At 30.3% G+C, this 16,357-nt stretch overlaps 1 protein-coding gene across 1 annotated transcript in view; it reads right to left on the bottom strand.

Annotated features, from left to right (window-relative positions):
* LOC107457357 (tyrosine-protein kinase RYK) overlaps window positions 1-16,357 on the bottom strand; it is a 258,687-nt gene that overhangs the window by 181,823 nt on the left and 60,507 nt on the right. The window lies entirely within an intron of this gene.

Below are 16,357 nucleotides of genomic sequence, written 5' to 3'. Positions count from 1 at the left end.
ATTCGTTATTTGTTTGTTTTGCTCATTACCAAAAGAAATCATTATTATATAATTTTTAACACGTTTTGTTTTATACTTATTACTTCTGTAAACAATCTATAGTATCTTATTTTGCCACACATTTGGATATTAAAATCATTCGAAAGTGATGCAACTTCATTATGATACGAGTCAAAACATGCTATCGCTCATCTTATTGCATCATATTGGTGTAACATAATCAACATATTGGTGATTTTTCCAAGTTAGTATGATTACAAAAAGCTATTGAACAATATTATGGTTAAACTTTAGTGTAATGTGTCTGATAGTGCTGCCAATTGAACGAATTTTAGCAAAATATAATATGTTTATTTAGTGTGTCAAGAGTCATCTTGCCTCTATCTTTTTCCCAATTGGATACATGCAAGTGACGTCAACGTAGGTAAATATTGGCATTTCTCTATTCAGAAACCAATCGGGTTCGACACACACGCGTGACGTAGCTTACAGGTATCCAATGAAATCACATGCTCATGCATAATCACTTCACTTCTTCTCGAGTAGCAAGTACACAATTGAATATATTTATCTGTTATAAAGTAAACATATATACGTAAAACATTATATATGTGAGTTATTCAAAATATGAAGACACAGAAACTTTACTCTCTCTCTGCATCAAGATAAACAATCTCGGATTTCTCTTTCATATACTTTGGCATTTTTATTGTGCCTTTTCACAATAAAGAATGGCATTACACAATTTGTTGAACTTTCAAGAGTGGAAAGCATTTTTGAAAACGAATATTTCGAATACAATGAAAACCGTCTTAAGAAATAGGATAAAGGAGGTCGAAATGGAGGAGGAGAAACCATATCCGAAGATATCATTCCGATAACAAAATCTCTCCAGATATCGATATTTTAAAGAAGACAGACCGCAGTTCGACAAAAATATATCTCTCTCGCTCACTCGGAAAATTGATACCCCTTTCTTCAATTTCATCTTCCAGATGGTTCATCCATTTGTAACGATTTCTTTCTTTTCTTCTTTTATGTTTTCTTGCATGGAAGTAAGTGTACAAATTACACTGGATTTTTAAAGTTGAAAAAATGGATATTGATGGGTAAAACTTACAAAAGCGAATTCTTATTCATGCACTGAGATAAATTAAATCTATGATCAAAACTACCACTATAAGGTGAAATTTACAGTATTTTTCACTCCACGCTAAGGAACCACCAAAAAACAAGAAACGAAAGCTTACCGAAACGGTTTGGTAATGATTTTGGCGAAATTAACAATAAAATATGGTTTCAGAGTCTGTGGTTTTGAATCTATGGTTTTCGAATTTTACGAGAAATGTCATCGCCATAGAGTGCGATAATTCTTCCAGAATTTTTTTAAAATAGTTTTTTGTATCTCGTAGTTCATTTAAAATTGGTGGAACATTGGAGCGCGAGAAATAAATGACTTAAATACCGTATATTTTGTTTTTATCATTATGATTTGGATTATTATAAAATATATTTTTAGCCTTAAATATAAAATCCCAGAATAATAAAGTATTATGATTAGTGGATACTACAGCATTCTTTTCAATTTATAATAATGAATTGAGATTGGATAGGGATTATATGGTTATGGATTATTAACATTTATTTTAGATCAAAGTGTACGAGTTTTAAAAGCTTGCAATATTTTAAATAGTACTATTTAATTTACAAATAAATCGATTCGGGTAATCAAAATAGATTTGTTCAAACGTCAAAAAATGGAAGATATTAATTATTGAAATTGTTATAATATAAATTGCTTTGTTTTTGAAATCTGTTCATTCAAGATTTAAAAAACAAAATCAAATACCAAATGACACCAAAAATCATCGCGAGTTAAACCTTAATGGGAGGGATTCCTTTTTAAAAAACTTTAATAGAATACCAGAAAATATCATAATTCATAAATTAAAGCCTAATTTTTCTCTTCATTCATAATTTTAAAAAGTGCCACTCTCATTTCAATATTTAAATTTTAATCTTTAAAGCTGTGGTATGAGTTTTTTTTTCGTAACAGTTACCCCTTTAATGCAGGTGACACGTCTTGCAGCTGTTATTGCTGTTTTCCCTTTTCCGATTAGAAAAAGGGAAAAATATATGGAAGGGATTAATTTTGTGTGTGTGTTCTTATCATCAATCATCACTTTAGGGAATATCACGTCCTACTCATCATTAGCCGCCATACCACATTTGCATTAATATTTCTCCCTATTCCAGCATAAAAAAGATCTTCGCTATTAATATTAGTTTATCAGTTTGATAAGCTTATAACAAATCGTGTATTATTATTATATGCAATGAGAAAGAGTTTTGACGCATTGATAAACGACGTGTCCGAACACGTGTTATGTTCGAATGTGCAATTCCATAGATGATTCATTTGGAGAGTTTTGGGGGTTGAGCAGGGAAGCAAATGGCTGAATAATTAATGAATAAAAGAGGGGATTATTCAGGCAATCTGTTTATCGCTAAGAAATCAAAAGTAAGACATACGGAAGGGATTTCGAGCATGGTTGTAAATCAGGTAATGATAGCAATGCTTAAAAAAGTAAATATGTTACTTTGTTTGCAAATGAGGAAAGCAATAAGTTAAGAAATCCAAAAAACTTTAGAAATTTGATGTTTCAACAGCGAGTTTACTACGAAATCTGAAATTCTTCGGTTATATGGTGTTTGCAAGTGCAAATTTTCTACGAAATCCAAAATTCCTTGGTAATATGCGAAAATAATTTTTTACGAAATCTGAAATTCTTCGGTGATATGGTACTTCAGTTGCGAAAGTAAATTTTTAACAAAATTCAAAATTTCTTTGTAATATGTTATTTCAGTTTTAAAAACAAATTCTCTACGAAATCAGAGAACCATCTGTAATTTGGTATTTTTGTTGAAAAATATTTTCTTACGAAATCAGAAATTCTTCGGTGATATTGTGTTTCAGTTGCAAAAAAAATTTTTTCTACGACACCAAAAATTTTTTGGTAATATGTTATTTCAGATGTAAAAACAAATTCTCTACGAAATCAGAAAATCATCTGTAATTTGGTATTTTTGTTGTTAAAACATTTTCTTACGAAATCTGAAATTCTTTGGTGATATGGTAATTTAGTTGCAAAAAAATTGTTTCCACGAAATCCACAATTTTTCGGTAATATGTTATTTCAGTTGCAAAAGCAAATTTTCTACGAAATCTGAAAATCCTCGGTAATTTGGCACTTTAGTTGTGTGAAAATATCAAATATTATCTATATTATCTTCTAATGTATTATATTGTATTACACCAAATAACATATTATATTGTATAACATCAAATAATAAACAAATTTTAAATACTCGCATAAGCAGATTAAAAACAAACTGCAATAAATGAGATGATACACTTTTAGATAACTTTAAAATTTTATATACGCAAACAGCTTGTTTTCTTGCTCATAATTTAAAAGATAAGCCCCCAAGACTTAAAATCCTTGTAAACAGACTTACGTAGGGCCCGATAACAATTTTGAAGATAGCGTCAGCAATTTTAAAGTACTTACTAAAGTACTTCGGTAACCAGAAGCGACTGTAATTAAAGTCAAAATTGAGAGGATCCAAAACTTTAAACTCTCACCAATTTATTTTCCCCGCGGCAGATCGAGTAACAACATAGAGTTATTGATGAGTCAGTAAGATGACTGATCGCAGCATATTTCCATAATTAATGATAGAGCTAATCTGGCTATGGCCTGATTTTAAGCAATTATGTAAGATTATGAAAAGAGAAGTTATCAATTTAAAACGTAATTTAAGAACCTCGAAGCATTATTTATTAAAAAAACTATTTTTAGAAAATCTTTAGCGCTTAATAACCGAAGCATTAAATTGCTAATTTTCATCTGTGCATTATTCTTTTTATCCGAAATAATTTTATATTGTTAATTTCTATTCGTAGTTTTCCCGAACATTTTCCTAACATTTACATTGATATTGTGTTTTATAGCCGGAGATGAACAGTCAAAACAATTTTGGGTTTACAACTATCCTTGATAGCAGTAAGGTTGATTTTAATGTGAACAACAAGGTACATAAATGATTAGTAAATAAGAAATGCAAGCTTCCAACAATGTTAAATTTAACTATGCTAGTTAACGTGCTATGAAGCTCGCATCAAGCTTGTATGAACAACCCTTTCGTAGAGATTGAATCTGCCTTTACAAAACAAGGGTAGAAAAACCATCTGAAATCGAAGAAGTATCAGCATTCGCTAATCTAGAGTAGAAAGTTTTCTCAAACGGAGGATGAATTCACTTTCTCCAGGTTTATTTTAGATTTTTATGACCATCACAGAAACAAGGTTTGTTTACCCAGGCGTTTACATACTTTCTTTTACATTTTATAAGTGAAAATTTGTCTGATCATTAGGTTTTTTTAACACAAACAAAATGGACCTGGACAAAAACATGAACAAAGCTAGAATGAGAAAAAAGGTAAAAACAAAATTTAGTGTAAAAGCTAAAAAATGAGATTCTTTTGTGAAGATTTTTTTTGCATGCCTTTATTTAATTTTTGAGGAAACAAGCTTGGCATACAAATATTTCTAAGTTTAAAAAGGATTAATTACTGAACCAAATGGAAATACAACTTTTGCCTTAAGTTTGCATGCAATCTGGAATCAATGTTTAATTCCATATTCCATTATTATTAATTAGGTACCCAACTAAGATAACGAGCGATTATTGGGACTATCCAGCGGTCAAGCAAAAATGTTTACTACATATTTTCGAATGTTTAAAAACTCCATTATTACAATTTATTATTTTATTCCTGAATAAAAATAATATTACCGTTAATCTTTTTATTCAACAAACTTGAGTGTAGAATCAATCTATTTGAGATACCCTTTACATCTATCAAATACATTTCCATAGAAATCGAAAACACTCGTTTTGTTTCGATAAAAAGTGCGTTATTATTTCTCTCTCTATCTTTTCCTCTAGCACATTTAAATGCATAAGACTAAGAAAAAGAGCATTGGATACTAATTATAATGATTAATAGCCAATATATGGATTATTTAACTTTACTTGGCGTAAACTATTCTAACATACACTTCACTTGCTTTCTTGATTTCTTAAGATTCGGATACGTCCTGAGGGGCTCACCCCTGAAGCCATACCTTCCATTCTTTGTTCAAAGTTTTATTGTTTAAAAGAATTTTTTTTTTGTGACAAAATAATTTTATTGCTTTGGAGTTCCTGATTAGCAAAAATAAAATGCGTTTTTTGATTATTAATTCCAACTGACTGTTCATTAAAGTGCTCATGGGCTCATGGGCTGCAATAGTGGAACAACTAAAAAAAACAAAAAAAAAACACGCTTTTTGGATTAAGAACATGTGTAAATATGAAAATACACATTCTTTTCAGCAGCAATACTTGCACAACTCATAATTCAACTTGAAGGCAATCTTCGCTTACGCAAACTAAAGCATTTCCTACGCATTTACCTTAGCAATGAAAACTTTAAACCCCCTTATCTCAAAATATGATTTTTTGCGTTGTGCCGCTATTGCAGCCCATGAGCGATTTGTTTAACTTCTTATTCCCGTGCTTTAAATATGCACAGTTGGATATTAATTATTAACCGCAACGATTACAAAACTTCAATTCAACAAGATTTCTTTCTTGCTAGCTTTCATGGAAAACTGTTTGATTGAAATTAACATGAAATTGCGTTGCACGAGGAGAAAAAAAAAAAGACCTTGAAAATCTTTCACGTAAATCTTTCACATCAAGTTCGATGGTAAGGTGGTTTTAACCCTTGATCCGTCTACTACTGAGGAAACTTTTACTTTGGCAGTGTGTATTTATATTGTTAGGAGTCAACCATCTACGCATTTTGTAGTTGAATCTCTTAACTAAATTTTTTTTACAAAAAAAACGAGCACTCCATAAAAATATTATGTTTAGAACATAAACCAGAAAAAAAACTTGGTAAAATTGACAAGAGAGTAAAGAATTAGAGATGAAATGAGACTATTGAAAATATTAAGTTTCTAACGGAAATCAGAATATATATATATATATATATATAATTTTTTGAGTGCTCCTCNTATATATATATATATGAAAAATTAGCTTTATTTTTTGTAGTAATTATTGTGTTTTAAAGGAAATAAAAATTATAGCAAAATCTTTTTTTTAAACAACTTATTGCATTTAAGAAAAATAAAAGTTTATTCTAGAAAATAAAATCCTTCGTGGATCCATGAAAACACGTGAAACAAATTAATTTTGGAATTTTTTTTTGAAATTAAGTAATATTTCATAATGACTAGTGACATTTACACTTATATTAAAATAAGGAAGCTTTTAGAAGAATGTAGAGATTTTTCCACCACCACAAAAAAGGAACAAAAAATAAATCTAGAACCAGAAAAATCCATCTGAAAGCAACTTAAAAAACATAAGCTATATATAAAACCAATAAAACACACCCCCTTTCGGATTTATTGCATATTTACACGAGTCATTAAATTTTACCATCTCTCGTTTGACTTTTCCCAGAATGCGTATTCTACAGCGAAAGATACGGGACAAAATATATAATGCATGTAAGCTCCAAGCACATTATGAGTGTCGTCTACGGCTTGGTATGTTTCTACCGCAGTGAGTGACATTTGGTAATGAACATATAGAAAGTTGTCTCTGCAACTCTTTAGCGCAGGGGGAAGATATTTAATGCGCAAGGTATGCTTCATTAGCGAGGAATGTCAAAAATTTTAGAGAATGTTGAGATGGTTTTCTATTAGAAAATATTCCTTGGTGAATACGGATTTAGACTTTCCAAGAATGGAATGTTTTGACTTCCAATTTATGAGGAATATTTTGGCGCACTTCTTTTGTATTTATCATGAGGGGTTGTGATTTATTTAGGATATTTTAAATGTAAGCCCAAAGTGTTTTGACAGTCCCTAACAATCTGGTTGCGTTTCTTTAAAATGAAATTGCATTATAAATCAGGTAGGTATGCAACAAGTAAGAGGAGAGTATTTAAACTCTGTAATAAAAAATATTTTACAACGAAACGTTAAGAGTTCTTTGTTCGTTACATGAACCTGTTTTAAGGCTATTATTTGATTCCATTCTTATTTTGAGACACGTTTTGAGTCATGTCGTTAATAGTTTGAAAACAATGAACTATAATTGATCCCTAGTGCATGAATTAAATGTGTTTCAGATATAATTAATGATTTATTTTTTGAGAAATAGTTAAAGTTATAGCAGTTTATTTGCCAACAAGCATTAAGATATTAGAGTCTATATTATTCGAAAAGAAATGAAAAATCAAAACGCAAAGACTTCATTTTAATGAGAATGCGTAATAAAGAACTTTTAAAGGACCCATGAAGAATGCTCAAATTCAGAGTTTAAAAAATTAGGTAGTTTAATAGTTTCGAGATTCAGCTTATTCTTGATAATTTATAGAGTATTTTGGATAGAAACCTCAAGGCTTTTTTTAATATTTCACGAGACTGGAATCAAAGTCAAATAGTATATTGGAGGATGGAAATAGTTTCGTCTCAGAAACGATTCGACTGATTTCGTTCAAATTTCGTACATGTTTATGTTCTTAAAAATGGTGTAAAAGTTTGTAAACATTACACTTTAATTTTTTTGAATATTACTTTATAAATTTATAATACATAATATTGAATTATTATCTAAGGTAAGAGATTTTTATAATTCTGTGCAAAATTTATTCCCTTCGCTTAAAAAATTTTCGAATTACAACGAAATACGCTGGAAGTGAATTTAAATTTAAGAGGCCCAAACTTTCGATCGTTGTACTGTCCAAATTGTTGTGACTATATTTTCTAGATACCCCCCCCCCTATAATTTGAAGGGCAGAACATCAAATCCGTCCAGAAAAAGATATGTTTATTCTGAGGAAATATGTTTTTTTGCCTGATTTTACAACTAAAATATAGTTTGCTCTAATGAATTAGCATATATTAAGTTAGACCCTGAACCATTAAGATTGGGTACAGGAAAATCTGATCTCTAGATGAAAAGTTATTCACAGGGTGTCCTTTTTTTATTTTGTGCCTTCAAGAGATTCAAGAAGTTTAATTTATGCATCAAATAAATTGAGACAGGTATTTCTGAAGATTTTCAATATGGGGAAGATGAAAACTCATACAATAAATTTTAAATTAAGTATTTGTGACGTTGATCCTCTGGACAAGATTTATTGTTATACAGGTTTTATGATTGCCCACGATATTTACAGGTTTGAAATTCAATCCACTAATCTTCCTGCTGTCTTTTTAAAGAAGCAGACCTTTTCTATTATTTCCTTATCAGGATAAAAATATTAACCAGCACTTCCCTTTTATCCATATTGCAGTGATTGGATATTGGATTGTTCAATAAACATTCATCTGACAAGATATGTACATAAAGATTGAAGTACGTTTGCATCAGCTGCCTAGGTTTGTTACTTAAGACCTAAGTGCGTATACATCAGCTAATCTAGGTTTGTTTCTAAAGATTAAAGTACTCGTACACCATCTGCATAGGTTAGGTTTGTTTACTGAAGATCAAAGTACGTTTAGTTCAGCTGCCTGGACTAGTTCATAAAACATCAAAGTACGTTTACATCAGCTGCCTACCTATGATAAAGATCGAAACTCTTTCCTAGATCTTTTTAAAAATATGAATTAACATTCGTGAAGTTTAGTTTCTTTATATTTGTTAAAATTGAGGATGATATTGTTGATTTCGGGCAAATATTAAATTGAAAGCTAATTTTCCACAATCCCATTTCTAGCACACGAATTCAACGTTTCTCAGTTTTATCCAAAAAAGCTCTAATTTTTTTAATTCAAAACTTCCCCCAAAACTACCATCGACTCCTGTTGGCCCAAAGATATATCCTATTTCATGTAAATAGGATGATGGAATGTATGTCACAGTAATATAGAAACTACTTTGGGTAAGAATGGTAAATTATTTATAAATTTATGAGACCTTAAACTGCAAATTGCTACAACTTAAAATTTCTTGAATTTCTAATGCGACTTGCAAGCGACAAGGTTGCGTTAAACGTTTAACGCTACCATGGAGGGGGTATGAAAGTACTGTTGCGTTAGTATTATACTGAATTCAGCATTATACTCAGTATACATGTATAATATATGATTCAGTATTATACTGAAGCATATTGTTATATTATGTGGTTTATATATATTTTTTGATGCTTATGTTTTAAGTTTAACGAGTGAATTTAAACGAGATCTAAAAAAGGAGACACTACAAAATGTAGACCACATGAAATGGTGAGTCGACATTTTAGTTTCTCTCAAATTTAGGCTATTCTCTGTAATTTCTTCTTTTATTTTTATTTTCTGGATTTAACCCTGCCAAAATGTTATGAACTTTAATTGTAAGTGTACTTTAATTGTAAATGTAAATAACTGTAATTGTAATTGTAAATAACTGTAAATTGTAAATGTAGTATTATACTGAAGCATATTGTTATATTATGTGGTTTTTATATATTCGGAAGGGAAATTTCTAATGCGACTTCCAAAATGTTATGAACTTTAATTGTTATGAACTTATGTTATGAACTTTAATTGTTATGAGCTTATGTTATGAACTTTAATGGTAAATGTACTAACATCCTATTTTCATTTCCACTTTACGAAGTTTCACTTCTTCAGCGCGGAGGGACTCCACGCACTATTTTTTTTTAATACAAATACTTGGTAAAAAAAAATAGATTTGCGACTGGTGAGCTTGAAGAAGCATGTGTTCTTATTATTTTTTTGTAATTACTATTGCTTGAAACGCTGTAGCTTTCACACAAAAAGTAAATTGAAAGCAGCAATCAAAGGATTTCAAGTAAAAAAAAAAGTTCTCATTCCAAAAATTGAAAAGAATAATTTCTACTCGAAAGAAACGAAGCATAAACCCCACCATTGATTTTACCTGCTTTTCTAAAACAGAAAGTCATTACAACTATTGGGGAAAACTACATGACCGTCCTTAAAATCGTTATGCCCTGTCTACACCTTCCCTCGCAGTTCCGAAAATGATGGTGCTCATTTGTTTCGACAGTTGGATGGCTTTACGGAAACCACCCCATTTCCACCCCTTTATGTCTGCCCGGAATCTATGTGAACAGACAATTTTCCATGCTCGTTAGGTAGCAAAAGACTTTTCTACTATTCCCCTCTACTTTTCTCTTAATCGTATGCGAAAAGAAAGTGTCACTCGTTTTCAAAAATACTCTAAATTGCTGAAATAAAACTTTTATTTAACATTTTTAGCACTATTTTCTTGATTTCTATGAAGATGCATTTTATTTATAAATTGGCCTATCTGGTTGTAGTTATATATAAATATAATAAATAAATCAGTGTGGGAAATTATAGCAATAAAGAAAAATTATTGAAAGAAAATTATAAATAAAACTCCGATTAAATTTTATATTCGGATTTTCAGCAGTTACAGGGCGCGTAGCCAAATTATTTAGCAAAAAATAAGCACCTTTTAAGCACTTCTCAAGCATTCAAAAAATATATTTAAGCACTTTAAAAAATATCATAATTAGGCAGGTTTGGAAAGTTTTTGATTATCGACGGTTTTATCTTGTTTTAACCGTCATGTCAAAAAAAAAAAACCTTTTGGCATTTTTGACAACTGTCAAAGATCATGAAATTTTGAATCATGTAAAACGAATGGCGTTTTCATACGTTAATGACTGACTATACGCCGAAATAGATTGGGGTTGAATTAATTACGAAAACGTTGAATAGAACAATGTGAACTGTGTCTTTTTGCAAAATTCGAAGCAAAAATCAACATAGTAAAGGAAAAATCTCATTTTGAAAAAGGGAAAATTAAGCACTTTTTAAAAACATCCTATGAAAAAAGCACCTTTAAGCACTTTTTAAAAACGCTACGCACACTAGAGTTAATTTAAGAAAAATACGCGTTATTTCTAAAGTGTTCTTGACATATATATATATTAGGCAATAATTATTATCATTAAAATTTAAAGCTATCATTATCTATATTATATTAAGCAATCATTATTAATCAATATATTAAGCAATAAACATTAAGCATTGCTGCACATTATTGTCCCAAATCAAACTTAAATTTGTCGAAAACAATGTTTTCTTTTCTAATTTTCAGCATTAATTTTTGTTTGTGTTATCTACAAAACAGTATGTCTAGTTGTAGACATAAATACACTAAACGTAATATAATTGATGCAATGAATGGCATCACACAAAATTGTGACAAAAGGTCTGCACCAATTATTAATAAATAATTTATTGTTGTAAAATATTGTCACAAATTATAATTTTTATTGAATGAGAATGGGATATACAAATTATATTTCCTAATTTTAGCTCTAATTTTTGTAATTCTTTATTATATTATCTATGAATTAAAAATCATGCCCTGACATATAAATGAAACGAATAAATTTTTATGCTAAATTATAGTCATTGAATATAACATTAATTGCGAGAGGTTAAGAAACATAACTTTTATTTTCAATTTTAACCAGAATTTCCTTTTTCTTATAAAAAACACATATGAAAATACAAATATTTTGGAAAAATATTATAAAAATACATATGATCACAAACTTTTCACAAGTTAACTTAAAAAAAAATGGAATGCAAAAATATAATTATTTCAATATGTCGGTTATATTTATTTACCGCATTGTATACATGCAACGTATGTCAAGCAAGATAGAAGTACTGAGTAGTCCGGATTTTCAAATAAATAGCTACACAACAATAAATTAAGCATCTAAAACTCACATGACTAATTCAAAATTGGATACCTGCAAGTGACGTCATCATAGGAAAATCGTGGCGTTTGTCGAGTTAGAAGCCAATCAGGTTTGACACTCATGGGTAACGTCACTTACAGGAATCCAATTAAATCAGACTAGGAGGTTCGCCCCCTGTTCGCTGACGCTCGCCAACCCCCGGAGCTGCTTTCGCAGTTCATTTCGGATTGCTTCGCAATCCGATGCTCGCTTTGCTCGCTCATTGGATACGTTCTTAACGTCTAGCTTTTGTATACTTTTTTGAACACTGAAGTTCCGAAAACTTTTCACTGTAGAAAATTCTAAACCTGTGCATTTCAATATTAATTTGAAATTCCAAACAGTTCACATATTTTTTTTAATCACACTATTCTAAATTTCTGTTGTTGAGAATAGTAACTGTTGTAAGTTTTGTTTTAAAGTCTTTCCCACCCGAGGGCTGAAACCATGTGTTGTAAAACAGTATGAAATGGTACTGAACGCCGGATGTAAAGCATCGGTTTCGATGAAGATAATTTTGCGAGAATTTTTTTGATAATTCGGTGAGAATTCACCCGATTAGACATATGATGCTCACTACGTGCTCTTGCGCGCCGAAGCCTATCAATTAAAACGTATTAGCGTTTGATATAACATGGATTAGCCATATGATGCTCACTATGTGCTCTTGCGCGCCGAATCCAATCAATTAAAAATGAAAACTGTTGCCAGCGCGAGAAAAGAAATATCATCGGTTTTTGATACATACGTACGTATTAGCGTTTTATATAATATAGATAGATTTTAATCACATTGTTTGGTATAATAATTTCACTTCTCGAGTTGCAAGTACCCAATTGAGACGTTTCGAAGATGTTTTCTATTTTCACCTTAAAGAATCCATGACAAAATGTTTGATCAATTTGATAATTTTTTTAGCAATATCATATTTTTCATCAATTTGATTAAAAAATAAACAAATAGCTGCCTGCTTATACTATTAATATTACTAAAATGGCTTAGATAGTGTGTAATTTTTTTAAGTACGGCATTTGTTTCATTTATTTATATTTTAAAAGATTCCTCAACGTGTGCAAAATAATGTAACAAAATAAAAAAAAATAAACAGATATATTTTTACTTATTTTGTAATCAATAAACATACTTCAAAATAAAATACTTTTTTTTAGGTAATCCATCCAAAGTTCCTCTTTAAATGTGATAGCTTTAAAAAAAAATAGGATACGAAACAACCATTTCCTCAATGAAAACACACATTTTGAAACAAGATACCATGCTTATTATTTTCACCATCTTCTTTTGTCCCAAGCATCGTCCCATTTTCAAAATATTTTTCCGTTGAAAGTAAAACGTGACATCTTCTTTATAACTAGGATCTTTGATACGTGCTTTGCTAGTAATTTAGCTTATTTCTTGCACACCACCCTCCTTGAAATACACATCTCAGTTTTTTATATCAGTTTCGTTGCAAGGCGCGTCAAAATGATATGCATTCCGTACTTTCATTTTGATTACTTGAAATTGAGCATTCAAAATTAAAAAAAAATATATATTTTTCCAAACATCACTTTATGATAAATTTAAAAAGTGGGATTTTAATAATCTGAAGATAAAAACAAAACCACCTGGTTAATATGTGGTAAATATATAAACTGTCACTCTTATTTTTTACTAGTTTTATTTGAGCTAAAATTAAAACAAACTATTGTAATCAATGTTTTTGTATAGTTTATAGAAATTTTAATACGATTTGACACGATGCTTTTGAATAACGTTAAATTGTATACAAGTCAAATTTACGTTCAATTATGTTTTGATGTTAAATTATAATTTTTTAAAGAGTAAGACAGAGATTTACCCTCAAAATCGTCATCTGTTTTTTACTAAATGTAGCATTTTCTGTTGAAAATATTTTGCATTGCATACTGTGATTCAAACTGAAACTTTATTTCTATATAATTTGGGTAATTTGTTTTATTTTTAGCCGCGCTCTAAGCTCTAATATTAACTGAATGAAAAATTAAAATTGCTTTAGCAAGCTTTGAAGTGAGGCAAGTTAAAATGTTTAATTCAGAATAACAAATAGAGGATTATTTCAAAAGAAAAATTAACTAGCGAAACAATTTGTAATAAAATATTTTAATCCTTTTTTTGTTAAGAAAACAAATTGTTTTGTTTTTCCACGTTATTTTTGTCTTTAAATATTTTTTCTGCTATTTTTCTTTATGAGTTGCTAAAAAACCATAAGACGTGAAAATAGAAAACTATAATCCCTGAGTTATAAAAACAGTTTTTTAGACATCAAAACTTTTTTTATAACTTCTTTGCATAAATAATTATTTTTCTTTCTGCTTAGTGATTAGTTATCCCGCAACTACCCGGTCACATTTTAATAACCTGGTTATTTACCCGGCCAATTTTATCGGGTAGTCAGTGCAAAGTATGGCTTATAAATATCACATTCAAAATAGTAGTGACCTTAAAATTATTAATGTATACATATTATTCATATTTGATTTAAAACTTCATTCGCTTCAAAAATATACAAATTCGAAATATCAGTTGACATGCATCAAGCGCTCAAAAAAAGGCACCCATTTTCAAAACTTGCAATGAGAAGAAACAAAAGGGATTTTTTGAAACATAAAATGGAAAGTTGCCAACGAAAAATGAAAAAATAAACGAGAGAATCAAAACTAGAAGAACCACATTTTCCGAGAGGGGTAAATAAAGATAAAATGCATGTCCACGTGATCTGGAGTGGTGGTGAAGAACTAATGACCTTAGCAAGGGAAGCAGCATTCATATGGGGTTTATTCATCTCGATTTTTATTTAATTTCTTCTTACATAATTGTTATTATGTTCAGCCGGTTTCCCGAAAATGACAGAGGAAAACATTCGGTTTTCACCGAATATCGAGTACACGGACACAATTCATCTCGAGTTAATAGAATACTAATAGATACCGTTAGAATAGATAGATCGAGTTAATTGATGCCGGTAATAGAAATTTTACAAAACAGTTTATGGAGGTTACATTTTAAACAAAAATTTAATTTAAGTAAATAAATCATTGGAAAATTATCAGTCTGGTAATTTTTCGAAGCACTAAATATCTTATAAGGTGAAAGCCTTTTACATCATGGATTCATATAAATTATTTAGAATCTTACAGAAAAAAAATATTTCGAGATTTATAGAAGAGATGTTTCATGGATGACATCTCAATAAGCATCATCATCACAAATGACAACAGTTAATACCCACAATAGTTTCACCGTTATTCATTGAAGAGCCTCCTCGTGACAGAGAGCAGTCAGCGTGATTGACGCCATCTTGAAAAGAAGAAAACACCAAAACAATCTTTGGCGAAACTATGTCACAATCTCCTGACAATGACGAAGAGCCGACCTTAACCTTCTTGGTATTTGCAGCCACCGATCATTGTCGGGACCGCTGACAGTTCCTCAACCATTTATTAGGTCCTCTGCTTCATATTCTGGTCGATTTCCTTCAAGAAAGCAAACATTGACGTTCTGTAAACGTAAATATACAGAAATAGAAGTTCGGTGCCTTTTGGAAGAAATGAAATGATGAAAAGTTTTGAGACCCTCGTTCGTGCCAATCATGCTGATAAATGGGCTTAGTTTCCTGCAATGGCTTGACTTTTAACGTTATGGAAGATTTTAAATCTTGGTATATATTAATTCTTTCAGAAAGGGAAATTTCAACTGTTTTCATTCATATTACTGAGCTTGGCTTGAATGCCAAGTTAATGAAGATTTTAAGTCTCTATATCAGGGATGGGCAAACTTTTCTGGTCGAGGGCCAAAAATCGAAGAAAAAAAATTTTGGTGGGCTAAATAAAAACATCTAAAATAAAAAAAAAATACTATATGCAATTTTCAATGTAAATATTTAATGAGATGAATGAAATTGCGATTTCATTTTTAAAAGTTCCTTATATTAAGGTTCCAAGTGAGATGTACTTATTTTAAGGAACAAGGGTAAACTACTTCTAGGTAACTACTTCTGAAATGATTTTTTCTCAGGTTTGTAGATGAAAACACTTGTTCACACATAAATAAAAGGAAGCAAACATAGACCTGATTTTCTAGGCATGAAATATTTGGGAAACTAGCTTTTGGTAATGATTTGTAAAACTCAATTTTTGGCATATTCAGAAACAATTGCTTCAGATGGCACCAATCTACGGCTATTCTATAAAGAACTTCTGCTCATTTCACCAATTGAAGCTGTCTGTGCTAGCCTCCATCAATTTATTATTTTGTAGAACAAAAATAGAGAAAGTTAAAAGGTCCGCAGTACTTAGTTAAAAAAGAAAGAAAAATAACTTTAAACGAAGTAGACAAGAAAATGGATGTATATTGTTTATATTCGCCACAGATCAGCAAGTTAAAATTCCATCCGCGGGCCGGATAAAACCTTCCGGCGGGCCACAGTTGGCCCGCGGGCCGT

Source organism: Parasteatoda tepidariorum, chromosome 3, assembly GCF_043381705.1.
Source record: "Parasteatoda tepidariorum isolate YZ-2023 chromosome 3, CAS_Ptep_4.0, whole genome shotgun sequence".
NCBI lineage: Eukaryota > Metazoa > Arthropoda > Arachnida > Araneae > Theridiidae > Parasteatoda > Parasteatoda tepidariorum.
Note: the sequence above shows the minus strand (reverse complement) of the source record. Positions and strands in the feature narration are given on the sequence as shown.